Source organism: Anabrus simplex, chromosome X, assembly GCF_040414725.1.
Source record: "Anabrus simplex isolate iqAnaSimp1 chromosome X, ASM4041472v1, whole genome shotgun sequence".
Taxonomy (NCBI): domain Eukaryota; kingdom Metazoa; phylum Arthropoda; class Insecta; order Orthoptera; family Tettigoniidae; genus Anabrus; species Anabrus simplex.
The window spans coordinates 141979958-141990132 of NC_090279.1; positions in this window are offsets into that span (position 1 = coordinate 141979958).

Below are 10175 nucleotides of genomic sequence, written 5' to 3' on the forward strand. Positions count from 1 at the left end.
CATGTCATATTTTCAAGGTTGATCACAGGGATATGTTATATTGTCAAGGTTCAATACAGTGACAAGTCATATTGTCAAGGTTGATAAACAGTGACATATCATATTGTCAAGGTTGAAAACAGGGATATGCCATATTGTCCAGATTGATCACAGTGATATGCCATATTGTCAAACTTCATTACAGGGATATGTTATATTGTCAAGGTTGAATACAGGGATATGCCATATTGTCAAGGTTGAATACAGGGATATGCCATATTGTCAAGTCTGAATACAGGGATATGCCATATTGTCAAGTTTGAATACAGAGATATGCCATATTGTCAAGGGTGAATACAGGGATATGCCATACTGTCAAGTCTGAATACAGGGATATGCCATATTGTCAAGGGTGAATACAGGGATATGCCATACTGTCAAGTTTGAATACAGGGATATGCCTTGTTGTCAAGGTTGAATACATGGATATGCCATATTGTCAAGGTTGAATACAGGGATATGCCGTATTGTCAAGGTTGAATACAGAGATATGCCATATTGTCAAGGGCGAATACAGGGATATGCCATACTGTCAAGTCTGAATACAGGGATATGCCATATTGTCAAGTTTGAATACAGGGAGAAGCCATCTTGTCAAGGTTGATCACAGCGATATGCCATATTGTCGAGGTTCATTCCAGTGACATGTCATATTGTGAAGGTTGAATACAGGGATATCTCATATTGTCAAGGTTGAGCACAGGGATATGCCATATTGTCAAGGTTGATCACAGGGATATATCATATTGTTATATTGTCAAGGTTGAATACAGGGATATGTTATATTGTCAAGGTTGAATACAGGGATATGTTATATTGTCAAGGTTGATCACTGGGATATGCCATATTGACAAGGTTGATGACAGTGGCATGTCATATAGTCAAGGTTGAATACAGGGATATGCCATATTGTCGAGGTTCATTACAGTGACATGTCATATTGTCAAGGTTGAATACAGGGATATGCCATATTGTCAAGGTTCATTACACGGAGATGTTATATTGTCAAGATTGATCACAAGTGGTGGTGGTGATTATTGTTTTAAGACCTAGTACAACTAGGCAACCATCCTCCAGGCCTATACAATTGTAATCAGAGAGAAAAAAGGGATGTGATGCGACACTTCGAAAAATGAAGATATCGTCCATAGAAAGGAAGGACGTGAAAACGAAAGAAGGAAGGCACCTACTATTCCCACGTAGCTTTCTTACTTTCCCAAATCCAAAAACGAGCCTTCGTGCGCAGACGCTACAATGTGATTTGTCTGGCCATCGTAGGATTCTGACGACAATGCTAAAAGCCCGTCAGCGATCACGTATGGCTGTTTCAGTTTCCTCGGTCACCATGTGACCTGTTTGCGGCGGGGAAGGAATTGTTTCCTCTCCAGCAAGCTAGAATTCCTGTCGTAATTGAAGAACCGTGGTCGTCTCAAGCTCCAGCATGTAATCAGCCATTACTGCGCCTTTGGAAAATTCTGGCCAATTTGCCCGCCGAAGTAACCAGCGCTTGGGTACTTCAGACTGTCTTTGATTCAAGAGAGGTAGAATTATCGGGAAGTGCTCACTATCATAGAGGTCATTGTGCGCTTGCCACCGTAGCAGGGTACATAGTGCATGGCTGCACATAGTGACATCCAGGTGTGAGAATGTGTCATGTGCGCTGCTGAAATTTCTCGCAGCACGCAAAGATCGAAATGACTGATCAATCGCTCGAGAATTCTGCCCCTGGCACTGGAACACGGAGAACCGCAGAGTGTGTTAAGGGCGTTCACGTCTCCCAGCATGAGAAATTGAGGAGGTAACTGAGCGATCAAATCTTGTAGTTCATGCATTTGAAGATCTAGTTCGGTGGAGTGTACATGTTGCACACCGTTGTCATTAACTGGCAATGGAGTGCGAACTGCAACTTCAAATATCTGAGTGTGTAGCGGTACTTCGTCCGGAAAATGTCGGAGCGAAATAGCGTACAAACGCCAGTAGTATAATTGGATGGTTCGACCGCCACCTCCACCTCAGGCTCCCAGAGGCCACCTCCACCTCCACCTCAGCCAGAGGCCTCCCAGATGCCTCCTCCACCTCCACCTCAGCCAGAGGCCTCCCAGAGGTCTCCTCCACCTCCCGCGGGAAATTTGAATTTGTAAACAAAGCCACGTGCTTTTTGACAGACAACAACGCATCGCTAACCTCAGTACTGCCATCTTGACGGGCCTAAACCTCAGTAGTGCCAACTTAACCTAACTAGCGCGAGGTAAACAAAGCCACGTGCTTTTTGACAACCACGTGCTTTTTGACAGATTTGTAAACAAAGCCACGTGCTTTTTGACAGCTGTCATCGACAACAACGCATCGCAAACCTCAGTACTACCATCTTGACGGGCCTAAACCCCAGTAGTGCCAACTTAACCTAACTAGCATGAGGTAAACAAAGCCACGTGTTTTTTGACAGCCACGTGCTTTTTGACAGATTTGTAAACAAAGCCACGTGCTTTTTGACAGACAACAACGCATCGCTAACCTCAGTACTGCCATCTTGACGGGAATAAACCTCGGTGGTACCAACTTAACCTAACTAGCTCGAGATAAACAAAGCCACGTGCTTTTTGACAGCCACGTGCTTTTTGACAGCTGTCATCCGCCATCTTTAAACTACAGAGCGCTGTGATGCCCTCTTTCGTCACCTGTCATCGGCAGTGCTGCCATCTTGGCGGGCCTAAACCTTAGTGCTACCAACTTAACCTCACTAGCTCGAGATAAACAAATCCACGTGCTTTTTGACAGCCACGTGCTTTTTTGACAGCTGTCATCCGCCATCTTTAATCCATAGAGCACAGTGCTGCCCTCTTTAGCTACTTACCTTTGAAATGTGGTGGTGGATAATTTGAAAAAATGCTTTTTTGACAGCAGCCATCTTTGAGCGCCGTGCTACACTCTTTAGCTAGTTACCTTTGAAATGTGGTGGCAGGCAATTCCACATGACAGCAGTCATCTTTAATCAAGAGAGCACCGTGCTGCCCTCTATGTGGTGGCGGCAAATTGAAAAATTCTACATGCTCTTGTTTGGAAACAAACTCACGCGCTTTTTTGACAGCCGTCATCCGCCATCTTTAATCAACAGAGCACAGTGCTGTACTCTTTAGCTAGATACCTTTGAAATGTGGTGGCGGCAATTTGAAAAATTCTATGTGCTCTTGTTGGGAAACAAAGCCACGTGCTTTTTTGACAGCTGTCATCCGCCATCTTTAATCAATAGAGCACTGTGCTGCTATCATGCGGGCAATTTCGTTAGCTGTCATCCGCCATCTTTAATCCAGAGAGAACAGTGCTGCACTCTATGTGGTGGCGGTAAATTCCATGTGCTTTACAAACCTATGTGCTTTTCTGACAGCTGTCATCCGCCATCTTTAATCTAGAGAGAACAGTGCTGCACTCTATGTGGTGGCGGCAAATTCCACGTGCTTTACAAACCTATGCGCTTTTCTGTCATCCACCATCTTTAATCTAGAGAGAACAGTGCTGCACTCTATGCGGTGGCGGCAAATTCTACGTGCTTTACAAACCTATGCGCTTTTCTGTCATCCACCATCTTTAATCTAGAGAGAACAGTGCTGCACTCTATGTGGTGGCGGCAAATTCTACGTGCTCTTATTTGGAAACAAATTCTACTCGCTCTTCAGCTGTCATCCACCATCTTTAATCAAGAGAGCACCGTGCTGCCCTCTTTGTGGTGGCGGATAATTTGAAAAAATTCAGCAGCCATCTTTAATCCAGAGAGAACAGTGCTGCCCTCTTTAGCTACTTACCTTTGAGGCGGTTAATTTGAAAAATTCTTTTCGACAAGCTGCCATCTTTAATCCAGAGAGAACAGTGCTGCCCTCTTTAGCTACTTACCTTTGAGGCGGTTAATTTGAAAAATTCTAGCTGCCATCTTTAATGAAAAGGGCATCGTGGTGCTATCTTGCGGGTAATATTTTACGACACAGCTGTCATCCACCATCTTGCATTGCTAACCTTAGTGCTGCCCTCTTTAGCTACTTACCTTTGACAAGCTGTCACCCGCCATATTGCATCGCAAACCTCAGTGCTGCACTCTATGTGGTGGCGGATAACTTGAAAAAATCTTTTTGACAAGCAGCCATCTTTAATCAACAGAGCACCGTGCTGACATCTTTAGCTACCGCCATCTTACATCGCTTACCTCGCTGCTGCACTCTATGTGGTGGCGGTAAATTCGAACAAGTTTAATCACGCATCGGGAAAGATAGAGTAAGCACGTGCTGTTGTGATGACATCATCATACATGTTTAGACTTGTCCGTTTTCTTAAGAGTAAGTCGTTGTAAAGGAATGTGGTAGCGGTAAATTCGAACGAGTTTAAACATGCATCGGGAAAGCTAGAGTAAGCACGTGCTGTTGTGATGACGTCATTGTGCATGTTTAGACCTGATCGTTTTTCTTAAGAGTAAGTCGGAGTAAAGCAATGCAATAAGTACAACATTTTTGAATGCGATCAAATATTTATTTACAAATGTACTACAACAGTGTTCGTTTTTTTTTTTTTGCTGCTGACAAGGTTGGTGTGCTTCTTAAGAACGTATGCTTTCGAAATGCCTCCTGCAACATTCAAATTAAACAAAGCATTTAGAAATATATTATACTAAGTATGTTATGCTTTACAGAGAAGATCATGTACTTCTTACCTTGCTGTTATTCCTTTTCGGAATCATCATCATCATCATGAAGTACTAGAGAAAGTTCATTCATACACTGTGTACAGTGTTCAATCCTCGGATTTGGTCCATCCCAATCATCATCACCATTTTCTCCTCGATGCTTGTAATGTCGCTCACAAGTTCTGCATAAAGCTACTTCGATTGACATCTTACTGTGTAGAGGAAGGATGTCCCAAAAATTATGTACGTAAGAGGCAGCGTACGTATATAAAAATCCTGGTGGTAAGTATTGAATAAGATGTTTCGGCATCGACGATCTACGTTTATAGAACATCTTAATAGCCTCACTCACTCGTGAAACATAAATAAGATGTTGCGTATGAGCATGCAAACAGCATGCACATTTACAGTTTTGTTCCATAGCGTACGATGTCGAAGCACACACTAATGAAAATGATAAAGATCTATTCTTATTTATAGTCTCGTAACAATATTCGTTAGCGGATGGTAAGTAACATCACTCATATGAATAATAAGACAATAGGCTGCTGTGTTAGCAGGAATGTTTTCAGATGTTTCAAATTCTAAACGAATATCAACTGGAGATTCTTTTATAGATTCTTCATGATAAGAGCAGTCTATAACTACATTCGGTGCTTTATTTTTAAATTCTTGAGGTGTAAATAGCGGACGATCTTCTTTCTGATAATACGATGATTGAAATTTACAAAACATGTCATAGAGCATCCCAAACTTATTTTTCTCAAAGTTAATGTCGATGTTTTCGTAGGGATACGTAATTCCATTGAGATATAGTCTAACGTGTCTAAGTACTAGAGAAAGTTCATTTATACACTGTGTACAGTGTTCAATCCTCGGATTTGGTCCATCCCAATCATCATCACCATTTTCTCCTCGATGCTTGTAATGTCGCTCACAAGTTCTGCATAAAGCTACTTCGATTGACATCTTACTGTGTAGAGGAAGGATGTCCCAAAAATTATGTACGTAAGAGGCAGCGTACGTATATAAAATATAAATATATATATATATATATATATATATATAAATAGTCTAACGTGTCTTAATTTGCAGTGATCAAACAGTGAGCTATCTTTTTCGTGATTGAATTTACGATTAGTTTGAAATCCAAAAATAATGTACAAGGGCTTCTCAGTAAAACGTGATGTTTTAACTGCCCAGCTATGCTTGTTTGTAGGTGGTAACACAGGATATTCATGCAGCTCCCAACTTCTAAAACGTATAGGTAATGGTGTATCATTTTCTACAATCTTGAGCAATCGAAGTTCTTCACGATCAGATAAGGTTACATGTGGGATCCGCCACAGTATACGATGCAGTGTTATTTTCGATTCTACAGGTGTTTCTACTGCTTTAAGAGAATTGTAATCACTTCGATCACGGATTAGAATAAGCTCTTGTTTTACGTTGATTATAATACGTGTAAAGTCTTCTGCGAATCCAAAAATATGTTTCAGTGATAACATACCCGTAAAAGTTCCATCCTCATTAATCATCCAGTTGTTAGTAGCTTTTGGACACCATCCAGCCATCCGAAAAAGATTACTTTCTTCATCACAGAAAGAAGGGTAGAGTTTCATTGCGCTTGTAATACCAACATTCTTCGTTCGATCTATTTCAACATTATTTACTTCATATCGCGCTTCAGAAAAGAGAAAAGCTAGAGCATGGTTGTTTAGTTGTGAAGTGCTTGGTCCACTTCCATCAGACTTTTCTAATCGTCCTTCAATATAGAGGTAGCTTTCGTGTGGTAAGGTGTAAACATCTTGTTGATTAATAATAAAATGAATTTCATCATTGTTATTTAATCCAAACATAAAAGGTTGATAGGAATGAAGCTCACTTCGTACTACACCTTCACGACGTTCTACTGTATTCGTAATGTCTAGCATTTCTTCCATTCTGTTGTAGTAGTGTATATCCTAAATCTTGGAGTATCTGCTTATGGGTATCTGTTAACTCGATGAGTCTCTGCACACATGTAGTATGCCTTCGGAATGTACACCGTGTTTTATAGATGGTTTTCATACTGGTTTAAGATGTAGTTTGTAAGCTACGTACGCGTGCTGATCTAAATGAATAAGCTGATTATGTTTATTTACAAGTCTAAGAGTAATGTTGCTAATGTGTTTTACAGACACAGGATGATAAAGAACTACTGCTGGTTTCTCACAAATAGTATATCCACGTTCCTCTGTAACAATAAAGTCGTGCAGGACGTGCGAAGGTTGTAGATTACTATTCAAGTCTGTAATAATATTACAAGTAATGTTCACATTATAATCATCGAAGAGTTTTATAGGTTGATCAGACTCGTAACGTACGTTCGGTAGGAGCTCCCTCGATGAAAATCCAAGCAGTGGACCAATCGAATCAGGTTGTGATTTGAAGTCAATCTTAAATGATGATTCAATAACACATTTGTGCGTAATGTTGCTTATAGTGATTGAGAACTTGTAATTATGATTACTAAAACTATCTTCCCCAAACTGATCAATTAACGTACTTTCAATATAGTCGTGAATATCATCTACTGTATAACTACCTGAGGGTAGTGTTAGCACATACTCATCGTAATAGAACTTGTTTAAACCATCACGCACATTATAGATTTTATTGTAGCTTTCAAACGATACTAGTCCAAGACTATGCGGCTGATAACCAAGTTCGATTGGCGGATTAAAATAGATGGTTGTTTCAGGTCCTTCTCCACGTACAGCAAACGTTCTTTCACTGTTCGTCATCACGTAGACACTAATACACTTTCTCTACTGTCTGGGTTTGATATAAGAACATAAGACATAATCGTCCGCACATGCGTGTATTAAAGTTTTGCACACGGTTTTTATTGTAAACAATGTCTGCACTGCTTCCGAAATAACGTATGAGCTCAAAAGGAGGAGGTAAATCTCCATAGCTATCAAAATACCATACTTTAGATTTACGTTTTACATAAGCAACGTAATGAGTTCCAGGTCCACGACTGTCGTCCAAGTTAATTACGGCACTTTCACGTTCACGTGGACGTGCTGGTAGTTGATCACGCATATACACTCCTCGAAAATAATGAATTCCTAGTTGTTTAGCAAACGTAAAAACTTCATCATGCGTTAGAGCTCGATATGGCAGTGCATTCAGTAGACGTTTTTTGGAGAAATGTAGATACCAAGCCCTTTCTTGTATGGCGCTAGCTTCATGTTCACACCTTTGCCTCGTAACGCAATTGCCTCCATCGTCTTGTTATGACGTTCACTCTCCTTCAACTGTTGTTTCGCTCCTTCTACAGCTTTGACAGTTCTCGCTACAGCACTAGCACCACCTAGCAATGACCCTAAAGCTGCTAAGCCAGCAAACAGCGCAGGAAGAAATCCTCATCGTTTTGGTACAGGAATAATTCGCGCACGTTTACTAAATATTGCTCTGCACTTTGGAGAAATTCTCGCTCTTGCTGCGCGTAACGCCTTAGTAATAGCTACACGAGGATTGTATTCCCCTCGAATAGCTTTTTGCGCAGCCTTTATAACATCTTTCCATCCAACAGTTTTTACTTTCTTCTTCTTCTTCATGTCGTTTGGATATCGTTGTTTCACCATGCTGGACACGACTTTACTAGTCAAGAGCAAATCATAAACTAACCGTTGCCTCTTGTTTCGTTTAATATATATATTACTATTACGTACTTTATGATTCAGTTATCATGAAGATTATAAAGCAGCAAGACACGCTACCTGTTACCGACATTGTACCACATCTCTTACCTAGTTCTAGTACAACTACAAGAAAACGTCATGGAACGTTGTTTCCTTTTACTGTTCGATGTATTATATCAGGTCCGTCGGGATGCGGTAAAACAAATCTTTTACTCACACTTATTACTTCTGTAAATGGTATACGCTTCGAGAATATTTACGTTTTCGCAAAGTCACTCTATCAGCCGCTATATACTATTCTACAAACTGTAATGCACGATCTAGTTAAAGATGGAATAAGATATTTTAAATTTAATTCACATGAGCAAGTACCATCACCAGACGATGTGCTTCCTAATTCTCTAATGATCTTTGATGATGTCGCAACAGAACAGCAAAACGTTATTCGTGCATTCTTTAGTATGGGTCGACATAAATATGTTGATTGCATCTATTTGTGCCAAACCTATTCTCGTGTGCCCAAGCAGTTGATACGCGACAACGCAAATGTTATTGTGCTTTTTCGGCAAGATGAGCGCAACATGCGACATGTGTATAACGATCATGTTAACACTGATATGACATTCGATGACTTTAAACGTATGTGTGCTAAATGTTGGTCATTACACCGTTACAGCTTTTTAGTTATTGATAAAGAAAGTGATGTACAGCATGGACGATATCGCATGGGTTTCGATCATTTTATATGCATTAACACAGAATTACAGTAACTACTTGATTTAAAACCACCATCATGTTAACATCTAGCAAGGAGATCACAAAACATATCATCCAAGCTCGAAACAATATTCGACGGAAATTTAAAGAGCTTAAACGTATTCAAGCAGACACGGATTTATTTTTAAAAACACAACTAAGTACACCACTCAAAGAAATTTTTAATTCTACTTCATTACCGCAGTCTACTTCAAGTTTTGCTTCTATGCAAACATCATATCATAAAGAGAAGCATGAAGAAGAAAAGCATGAAGAAGATACTGAAGAGAAGAAGCAGGATGTAGATCAAGAAGAGGAAGATAAGGAAGAAGAAGAAGAAGAATTTAATGATACATCACCATCTAAGCGTGTTGAGTTTTTAACTACAGATGTTATTGCAGAAACACCTACTACATCGACGCAAAATCTACCATCTTTGTCTGAGGTTATGATTACACCAGAGTATCGCAATCAGTTTAGAACTTTTATTCAAGATACCTATGGATCTCTCTTTGCACCTTATATAGAAAAACTTTTTACAGGACAAACTGACACTACCTATGGTATTCGCTACGAAGATGACTGTTTCCGGATAGGAAATTCAAATGTTAAGATTAATAGCAACAAACTCATTGTAAAAGGTGTTACCTATAAACCTACGAAAGGACTCTTAGAACTTCTTTTCTCACGAATACCTGACAAGGATATAATTTTACAAGATGATCTTAAAAAGTATAAAGCAATACTTTTTGCTACTGATGCAACACGACGTAATTACAAGAGAACAGAAGCTGTAAATGCGAATAAGAGTTACAAGTATCGTGAGTTTATTTCTAAGCTGTTTCCGACTGCACGTAGTCTAGACGTTATCTACAAGCCTTTGTTGCCGTATGTGGATGTAAGATACTGGAATGACCCAAACTTACTCGTTGAACGATTACAACTTTTAAGAGCATCGCAAGAGGCTGGTCACACGGGTCACGGATCAGAAATTCTAGAAATAGAAAGAGAACTACGTT